This window comes from Lonchura striata, chromosome 6 (assembly GCF_046129695.1).
Source record: "Lonchura striata isolate bLonStr1 chromosome 6, bLonStr1.mat, whole genome shotgun sequence".
Lineage (NCBI taxonomy): Eukaryota > Metazoa > Chordata > Aves > Passeriformes > Estrildidae > Lonchura > Lonchura striata.
Genome location: NC_134608.1, coordinates 34286511 through 34296371, shown reverse-complemented (window position 1 = coordinate 34296371; position 9861 = coordinate 34286511). Strand labels below are relative to the sequence as shown.

The following is a 9861-nucleotide window of genomic DNA, read 5'->3' as shown; positions in this document are numbered from 1 at the left end:
GAATGGTGGTAGTGGTGCAATTGATTTTTGTCTTTGTTGGGTTTCAAAATCAATGAAATATGAACTTTTCCCATTGATTTTTTTGAATTCAAAATTATTTTGGGAAGCTGTTAAATGAATTGACAACTTTGTGAGCTAAATCTTCTTCTATGCTTTGTAAGACACGTGTGAGAATCCATCAGAATGTGCTGATGTGCTTACAGGCCTTTTGCCATGTTATTATTTGTTGGTGTGTTCTGTCCTACCAAACCTCTTCCTCTGAGGCCAGGTTCCTTGGTCCTCACTGAGAGTGGGGGAGGAGCAGATCCAATCCACTGCTGTAATCTAAGCTTCATGTTCTTGTTCTGCATCTGAGAAAATGGGTGTATCTCCAGCAGTGTTGGTGCTGGTTGCTCATTAGTAGTCACTGCAGTTGAAATGGCCTTTTTGAATGTGCCTTTTGTTCTGGCACATAGCCTGATGCTGTAAGCCCCAGAGTCCCATTGGTCCTTCCTGGAAAAAAGCCCTCAAAAAAACATATAACCTAATTTGCAATAAAGTTGATACTAAGCCATTGCTCTAAGACACCAAAAATAAGGAAAATCTTAGAGCTCCTCAATTTGAGAAGGTTCCCCTGACCACCACCCATGGATGGCAGTTAGAATGCAGAAGAAATCCCCTTTGAATGAGTCTTGCTTCCTGTCTCAGGACACACTGGCTTGCCAGGCCAAGCCTCAGGGTATTTGTCCTGAGCAGAGGGTATGCTCCACTACAGATGTTCACTTCTCTGCAACCTGCGGTGGTTGATCCATGGACCATGGATCAACAGTTTTTGAAGCCAGTGCTAAAATGGAAAACTTTGGAATTGACGTGTGTCCTAGATTCTACCATTATCAAAATCTGGTTGTGAGGTGTACCCTCATTTTCTATTGTCAGGTAGAGTCTTTGGAAGATGTCACTTCTCATCAGAAGTTTTCAAGGGTCTGAATTGCCCTGAACTTCCAGTGACTGGTTGCTATCCTTAGTTAGGTTTTTTTACTTTTTGAGGGTTTCTCCATGGTGTCTGAATACTGCCCAAAGTTTCTTTAGGTCCATATTCCCTTGCACAGAAAACCCTTGGCAAGCCCAGACTAGGACATGTTTGTGGTATCAGTCACCTGCGTGTGGGCTTGTCTCTACATTACTCTGCAATCATTTGTGAAGATGACCATGCGAAGAATCCCTTCATTATAAGCCAGACCTGAGGAAGGTGTCCTCTGACCCCAGAAAGGAAGTTCTGCACTAAGACTAGAGGACCTACAGCTGTCACAGACACATCTGTGGGTCAGAAAGTTTAAACCCATGATTTGCTCCTTTCTGAGCATTGTACAAAGGATATACAAAGAATTCTTACCCATCTGTGGCAAGCCCCCTGTCTGCTAGGACCTGTGGAGGAATCATCCCCTAGTTATGGGGAAACACCATGAAGAGTGCATGGACTGTCCTGGGTGTCCCATGACTTGTTGGATAAGAGTTTGCACACTGTTATGTGTGTAAAGCCCAGCTTGGCTTTTAGGGCTGTTTTAAAAACAGGCTTTCACATGAGGGAAAAAAAAGAATATTACATTTGAACTTTGCTCTGTAATCATGGATAGGCTTGAAGCTGCTTTCTACATTGTGGCTCCTTTCCTCTTTTGCCTAGAAAGTAATTTTTTCTCAGATTTAAAACTTCATTTCAAGGCTCTGCAAATGCATCATATTAATAAAATGTCACATTATCTCATCCCTTCTGACACAAATGTGAGCAAGCACCTGATTAAAGTTGGTGAGGGAAGAAAAGCGGAGGTATGGAAAAATAGGCCAAAACATAACACAGGTTCACCAAGATCAGATCTTGAATGAGAGAGGGTGCTGTGCCAAGCCTTTTCTTACAATCTTGAGGTCTGCAGCAGTTAGTCTGCTTGTATTCAAGGAAAAAGGGCTGATATGGTGTTAGTTTCTTTCCTATATCTAGTCTAAATCAAATTCTTGGATCATTAGGCCAAGCTCCAAAAGATTGCAGGACAGCAATAGTTGGAGCAATTCCTAAAGCCTTGCTCAGCTAGAAATTTTTCAAGGAGGAGCAAACCTACAGCTTGTCATGTCTGCCATAATAAAACAATAATATGGCCCTATCCACCTGAAATTTTGGATGGTAACTGTGTGAAATTCTTGTCTGTATGCGTGAAGTACATAGCTAGTGAATGAAGGGAAAAGAACAGGTCCTTTGAGACTCAGGTAACACACTCAGAGTTTCCTCTGTAACTTGTAGGACACTGGCAGATTTTTATGTCAATAGATGCTGTTGGCCTGGCAGAGCAAGTCAATGCCTGTTATGCACATTGTCTTTAACAATAGCACTGCTGTTGAGTACATTCTGCTGTCAGCATCTTTATTGTCAGTATGGTTGCCAGCAGAAGGCTGAATTCATGGGATGTTAAAACTATGGATTATGTAAAAAAAATCTCTAGTTTTAGGTGGACAAGGAAAGGAAGTGCAAAGCCTCCATTTCTTGTTCTGCTTCAAATCTCAAGAGCTTGGGGACAGGTTTGACAAAAGTATTTAAAAGCCCTGATTGTTCCTGGGAAAAGTCTCCACACTTTTATGGAGAACTTTACTGTGTGGGTGACTGATCACTGGAGCAGTTGCCCAAAGAGTTTGTGGAGATATCCAAAAGACATCTGTCCTCAGTCCTGAGTAACGTGTTCTAGGGGACTTGTGTGAGCAGGGGGGTTCGACCAGATGATCTCTAGTGGTCCATTCTAACCCTACCCATTCTGTGTTCTTTTAATATTCCACTGATTGGCAGAATTCCAGTGGTTTTGGGTTAGAATAGTACAATAGTTTAAGTTGGAAGGGATCTTTTAAGGTCATCTAGTTCCAGCCCTCTGCAATAAGCAAGGACATCTTCAATTGGATTAGATTGCTCAGAGCTCTGTCCAACCTGACCTTTAATGTTTTCAGGGATGGGATGCCTACCATCTCTCTGGGCAACCTGGGCCAGTATTTCACTACCCTCTTTGTAAAAAACTTCTTTCTTATATCTAATCTAAATCAGCCCTCCATCAGTTTAAAACCATTAGTTCTGGTCGTTAGGTGAAGTAACACTTGAAACATCAAGTGTTTTTGGTAGTCATTAAAAACTAATATCTGTGCTTGTTTAGTGAGATTGTGCTAAACAGCCCAGGAATTTGAACACCTGTATTTTGATTGTTAAAGCTAATGTAAACAAGAGGTGGTTGGTTTTTTGTGTAGTTTTGTGGTTTTTTTTTAAAAATTAAATAGTATTTTTATTTAGACAGTTGGGTTGCTTCCATCTTAGGTTAGTACTTTGCAAGCACACCTTTAAGTCTAAGGAGATAAAAAATTTCATATACTCCCTCTTGTGATGAAAAATTTTTGCCTGAGCTGAGCAGTGTAAGATTAGGTCCATATGGAAGGGAAGAAAAGAGGGAAATGCCTGGGAGCATTTCTTAAATATATTAGGCATGATTTTATGTACTGGGATGAGGTGAAATGAAACATCTGTGTACCATAAAGAGCTCTGTCTGTCTTAAGTTATTGTCAATTGTAAATTTGTGTATTGCCCCTAGGGCTTGCTCCTGCTGACGAGCATTTTGTACTGCAGTTCCTCAGTTCCCGACCCACTCTTGCTGAGCCTTAAACACAAGTAATTGTTTGAAACTGCCTGATGATGAGCTGGGCATGGGTTGATGAGCATGAGATGGGTTGGGAGAGTTTCAGCTGGGGCAGTTTCCTTTGTTTGGTGTTGGGGGTGACTGGAGAGCTGCCACCCTTCAGGCTCTCCTCCCTGGTAGGGGTGTGAGGCTTGGAGGTGGACACCTGGAAATCAGGTGACACTGGCCAGTTCCAGGGTCCCTGCATCCACACAGTCTTAGGTTTCAGCCACTGATGCTTGTGTTGTTGATTTTATTTGTTGATATCAGTAAGGCTTCTTCTGCAGCTTGGGTGAGACTGCTGGACACTTAAATGGCATGGGCCACACATGCACATGTGCCTGTGTTCCCCCAGGCACTGGGAAGCCCTTCCCCTCCCTGACATCACACAGAAGTATTATTCAGGGTTGCAGCCCTGTGCAGGGCTAGCCAGTACCCTGAAGTTAGGAGTTTCTGTGTATGTTGGATCCTGCCACATCTCTGGCCCATGTACATCCCTTACCATGTTCCTACCTGGTAAGCTGCCTTGATAGGTTATTTAAGGACACCAGGAATGGCAGGTGGCAGGGGAGATAAAAGGCTGTCTTAAAGGGACCCACACCACAAGGTGTTCTGCCACCATATTTTGTACTGCCATCTTGCATTTATTTGCAGCAAATCTGTTCCCTTGTGGCCTCCTCCTGCTGTGCATCTGTTCTAACTAATAGCAGTGAGTAGCCAGACCAGAATGGATAATTGCTCTTCCAGGTCTCTGGACCTCTTCTATGCTGAGGTATGGGGCCAGGGGCTGCTCTTATTATGGAGCCGTAACTATTATGGTGCATTAACTGGAATGTACCAGCTGACTTTCAGGGCCTTTGTGGTCTGTGCTGTCCTGCAGGGGACCACAGCCCATTTGCAGTTTTCTCATTCACTTCTGGCAGCATGAAGCCTGTGCAACTCTCTGACAGGTCACCCTCTTGGTAGATGTTCTGCCTTTTCCTCATCCATCTTTTTATGTCCGCTGCCTGTGTCTGGCTGAGGTAAAAGTTCTTGCCCAGCATAGGACTCGGGCTCAAGTTTCTCATGGCAGTTTATTCAGCTGCTTTTAAGAGGGATGGTTTGCACTTGCACATGTGCTCAGGTCTCACCAGAAAGCTTCTGTGCCTTCATCACCTCAGGAGGCATGGGGAGTCACTGGGGACAAACAGACTGGGGACAGCTTCTCTCTGGAGCATGAAACAGACCATTCTTTGGCAGGATAGCCCGGTGTCAGAGATTGTTGCCTTGTAATACCTGGTCTTTGAAGAAGTGGGAAGCCATGGCAGAAGGTGAATCTCCTGGAGGCACATGTCTGCCCATAGCAGATGGCAATGGCTGGGGCAGAAACAGAGGGGCTTCTAAGGGGGCACAAACGTGTACAAATACCGTGATGTGTCTTGTGTGAGGCATAACTGTACTGCTTTGTTCCATGGTCCTGGAAACCAGCCCCCTGCAGTCTTCTGCCAAAGTCAAATAGCAACTTTGGAGGCAATGTGTATTTTTTTACCTTAAAATGACTTGCTGTCTCACAACTTATTTGACTTTGGTTAAAAAAATAGCTGGGTGGTTTCTGCAAGCACAAACTAAAGCATGCAGCTTCAAATGGATACCAGGACCAACTCTGGCTGTGTAATTATATTGCCTATATTTAATATCTCAGAAGTGTTTGGTAAATGCTTTAAATCTCAAATATGCAATCAATATCTTTTTCTCTGAGGCTCAACTACCATGTTTTTTTCCCCCACCTTGCTTGAAATACGCAAAGTCAAGTCAATATACTTGGATGGTACAGGAGTGATCCCTGCTCAGTGAGTGTGTATCTCTATCTATATGTACCGATGGAGACCTCGTAGAGGTGTGTGTGAGCGTGTTACATGCAAGACGTGCTCTGCCTTTATTTATTTTGGAAAGGGTTTGCCTTGGTTTCATCGTGCCTCGCTTTAAACGATCCGAAAATCCCCCCCGGATTCAGAGGAATAAATATGCATGGCTTGTAATTCTGTTGCAGCGCTCGCTCCCAGCTGATAGGTGACGTGGAGTTTGGAGGCTCGCAGATTGGCTTTTTGATTTGGCTTCTTGCTGCAGTTGTGCAAACCTCGCTGGCTCCCAGAAATCAGGCTCAGCGCTTTGCCGTGCACCGTAATGCTGGGAAACCTGCACCGAGCCCCGATGGTGTGAGCGCGGGAGCGGGGGAAGCCCAGCAGATTCAGTGGCAATCTGGGGTACAATCCATTTTCTCTCTCCCCCTCCCTCGACCCCCATTCATCTCCGTCCTCCTCGCCCTCCTCCCTCTTCGCTAAATCTCCCTTCCCTCCCCAAACTCCACCGCACGGAGCTGAAGATCAAGGCTGGTGGATTTATCAACATTTTACCTCCACCCCCACCCCCTTTTCCAGATGCACCTCCCCGCTCTCCCTGACAGCTGCAAAAGGGAGCACAGGTTTTGTAGCGAGCGAGGCAACTTGGACTGACATGCAAAGGCGAACCCCCCCGTACCCGCACACACCGTCGGTGAATCACCGGGAGATGCGATGAGCTCCCTTTAGGAACCGGAAGGATTTGTGTTGGGGAACCAGTGGAGCCCCCCCTCCCCACCCCCCAGCCCGACCCTCCAAAAAAGAGTCAGGAAAGCCGCCAGAAAGGGTAAGTAAGGGGGTGCCACCCCCGCTCCGTGGGAGACGCGAGGCTGGCGGGCAGGTGTCCTGCTGCCAATCGGGGCTCCATGCCTTGCACGAGAATGGCCGTGGAGCGGGGGGTGCTCAGGGCTGGGGGACGAGAGCTCTTTGCAGGCTCATCTCCCGGGATAGCGGGGGGAATTAGCGTTGCCCAGGCGCTGGGAGCTCGCTTCATTCCCGCTGTCTTCCCGGCGCCGTGGAGGCTCCGTGCCCGTTTGTGTGTGTATGTGTGTGAGGGGGGTGCGTGTGTGTGTGCGCTGCGGAGGGAGGGCTCAGCCTCGGCGCGGAGCGGGCGCTGCGGGGTGGATGCGCGCCGGGGAGGGGGCGCCGGGCCGGGCCGGGCGCTGCGGGGCCGGGGCCTGGCGGAGCGGGCGGGCTCCGGCGGGGCGTGCGCGGCAGGAGCTGCCCGGTCCCGCGGCACCGCGCGCGGCCGCCCCGGGATCCCTCCCGCCGCCGGGCGGGGGTGCCCCGGTTCGGCGCCGCGGCCCGCAGGGATGCCGGGGAGCCCGGGGAGGGGGGGGTGGTTCTGCCGGGGGCTGCCAGGCGGGGGAAGCGGCTCTTATGCAGTGCTATAAATTTCCTTTTTTGTACACCCCCCCCCCCCCCGCCCCTTTTAAATTTCCTTTTTATTTTTGATTTATTTTTTTCTTGCGCCGGGAGAGGCCGGGTCGGGCCATCCCCGGCCGTGGGGCGGGGGCGCCGGGGCCGCCGTCCTGGGCAGCTGTCGCGCTCCGTCCGCCGGGGCCGGTTTGTTTACCCCGGGTGTCAAATATAGCTGCTGCGCCAGGCGCTGCCCTAAATAGGGCGCGGGGCCGCCGGCAGGCCCGCAGCCCCCCATGGCAGGGGAACAGCAACTCTACACACACATACACATGCATGAGAGCTGACCTAAATGTGGGCTGGTTTTACACTCTACCTGTCTCCCAGCCTTGCTTCAGAGCTTTATGCTTTTTCACCTGTGTCTAAAGTATCGATCACCCTGGGTGTGAGATGAAACCATTGCAGTTGGTTTTGGGGGTTTTTTTACTGTTATTCTAAAACGTGGCCATTCACAAGCATGGCCATTTCCCCCTCTGCCCCCTCCAATGGAGCTGTAGTTTCATGGTTGAGTTCCTGACTTTTTGGGCTGTTCCTTGGCTTGTTCTGGGGATTTTACCCTAAAAATCAGTTTCAGATTTAGGGGGAAATGCTGGAGGGACAGTCAGGGTGAGAAGAGGTGCCTTACACACATCTCCCCCCTCTTCATGCTTATATACATGTTCCTTTAATTCCACACATCTCTTTATAAAGCAAAAGAGTGTTGGTTTTTTTTTTTGAGCTTTTTTAAAATTTTATTTTATTTCTGGAAATGACAGGGTTGGAAGACTTTGGTAACAGTTGGTAGCACCTTCTCATTTTGGAGCACATATCCCGTGGTCCTTGGGAGACTGGTGGGAGGCCCAGGACAGCAGAGCTGGCTTTGGGGAACACAAGACACAGAGGCCTTGAAGGTACTCTATAGGTTCAGTGCAGCAGGGAGAGACATCACTCCCCTGTGGCACAAGCATTTTTAGGGAGTCCCTAATCCTGATCCATCCACTGCTGTTGGAAGCATTTATTTACCTTGATCATGGTTTAGCTGAGAAAGTCACATTTGGTGCTCATGTTCATGCTACTGTGTTCAACTGGAATAAGACTTGCTTCCTAAGTAGAAGTAGTGATATTGGAAAAGAGCATGTCCAGCTACTGCCAAGGGCTGGTGGGGAGGAGTGAGAGCAGCCCAGGAGCCCTCAGTTCTGCCGCGAGTGCGCAACGTGAGGCAAATTGGCTACCCTGTGTTGTAAATAGAAGGGTGTAGTATCAACCAGGGCGGGGAAGGAAATGACTGAGGGGTATAGAGAGCCTTAGACAAAAGGTGCAGTACAGCAGTCTGGTTTCTTTTCCTTAAAGCCAAATATGAGTCCTGCACTAATAAATGGGTAGCTTAAGCATTGCTCAAATGCCCAAGGTAGGACAGACTGTAGTAATCCCACTGCTGAGGTCTTAAAGTGGAAATGCAAGTAAGCTTCTGTTTTTTTGCATACCTCCAGTGTGCTTCTAGGCACATTTCAGATCCTGGCTCTCATTTGTGTAATTAATGGTATTTTTCTTCCTGCAGTGGGGATTTGGTAAGGATATGGTTACAATAACTAGTGGGTGACAGGGTGTGAGAGGGAAGGCAGATATGTAACCATCCTAACACCCCTCATTGCTGCACTAGTTTTTGCAGAGATCCTACTCTTGCTTTGGAAAGCTAACAGAATGGCACCTGGAATGGCAGATGCCATCATCAGGTGGGATAGTCCTTTCTATTGCCCTGGGCAGTGTGGGAAGCATTCTTCAGCACCTGGAACAGGAGAGTACATGTGGAGCAGTACCAAGCACAGCCTGGGTCACGTACCATTCTGTGCTCCATAGGTTCCTGCTGCACCAGTGTAGAGCAGGAGCTGCCCTGTCCGATGCAGTCAGACTGGAGCACATTGTGTTGTTGGGAGTCATGGGCTGTTGTTCTGCTTGGCAATCCAAGGATGCTCAAGGCACTGCTCCTCAGCTTGGCTGGCTTGGAGGAAGGAAAGAGGTGCCCAGGATAAATCCACCCTTTCTGCTTCCTCTGTTTTCCTCTGAAATTGGTGGGTTTGAAGTCAGAGGAGGCTGATCCAAGCTTGGCAGGTGCTATGGTGTTGCAAGTTGGACAGGTAGAGAGATTGCTAAGGGCCTAGGCTGACCTGCTGCTGTGTTGTGCCCGATCCCTTATTTTTAAAGGGTCTTTCCTGTGGGAGGCATCCTCTATCCCCCAGGCAGGGCAAGGCCACAACAGCATGTGTCAGCACTTTTATTAGAAACCAAGTGAAGATGTATTCCCTTTACCAATATTTTCAAGTGAAGCACTATACAGATAAATGGTCTGTCTGTCAGGGTTTTGTTTGCTTGTTTTAAACAAACAACATCAGTCTCCTCCCCTAAGCTTCCCCAATGACCAAGTGGCGTTGACAAATAGTTCCTTGTTCTTTGTTGCTGTCATGTTTCAGATGCCTTTCATGTGCTTCACAGTTAAAAAGATGACTTTGATTGCTGGCCAATTTTTTTTATAAACCAGACGGTAATTTCTAATTTTATATTTAAAAAAAAGTGAAGGAAATTAAATTACAATGACAAAAACATCTTCTTAATAGGGGAAAAAAAGTCTCTGAAGCCAGGAAATTGATAGTTGTAATGCTCCATCTACCATCACCCACTGTGTTGAGATATTGTGGCATAGATTAATGCTATTGTTGATTTACTGTTTAGATAACGGTAACTCCTAAAAGCATCAGCCTGGTTGGGGGCCCACGTTTCCAAGCACCATACAGATGTTTAGTAAATTACAGTCTTTGTCCTGAAGAATTTAATGCATTGAGAAATACATGAGATGATAAGCTGTTCTTGGGGAACCTTTAAAACACCTGTATTGTTGAGCTTGTGGTCCTGACTGC

At 47.5% G+C, this 9861-nt stretch overlaps 1 protein-coding gene across 7 annotated transcripts in view; it reads left to right on the top strand.

Moving 5' to 3' along the window:
• The first annotated feature begins 6283 nt into the window (after window positions 1-6283).
• SLC8A3 (solute carrier family 8 member A3) overlaps window positions 6284-9861 on the top strand; it is a 112031-nt gene continuing 108453 nt past the window's right edge. For 6 of the 7 annotated variants that reach the window (XM_077784118.1, XM_077784117.1, XM_077784116.1 and 3 more), the window contains exon 1: window positions 6294-6338. The gene's annotated coding sequence lies outside the window, so the exon portion shown is untranslated. Of the gene's footprint in view, window positions 6339-9861 lie in introns of all 7 variants that reach the window. The other variant, XM_021540746.3, reaches the window with a different exon arrangement.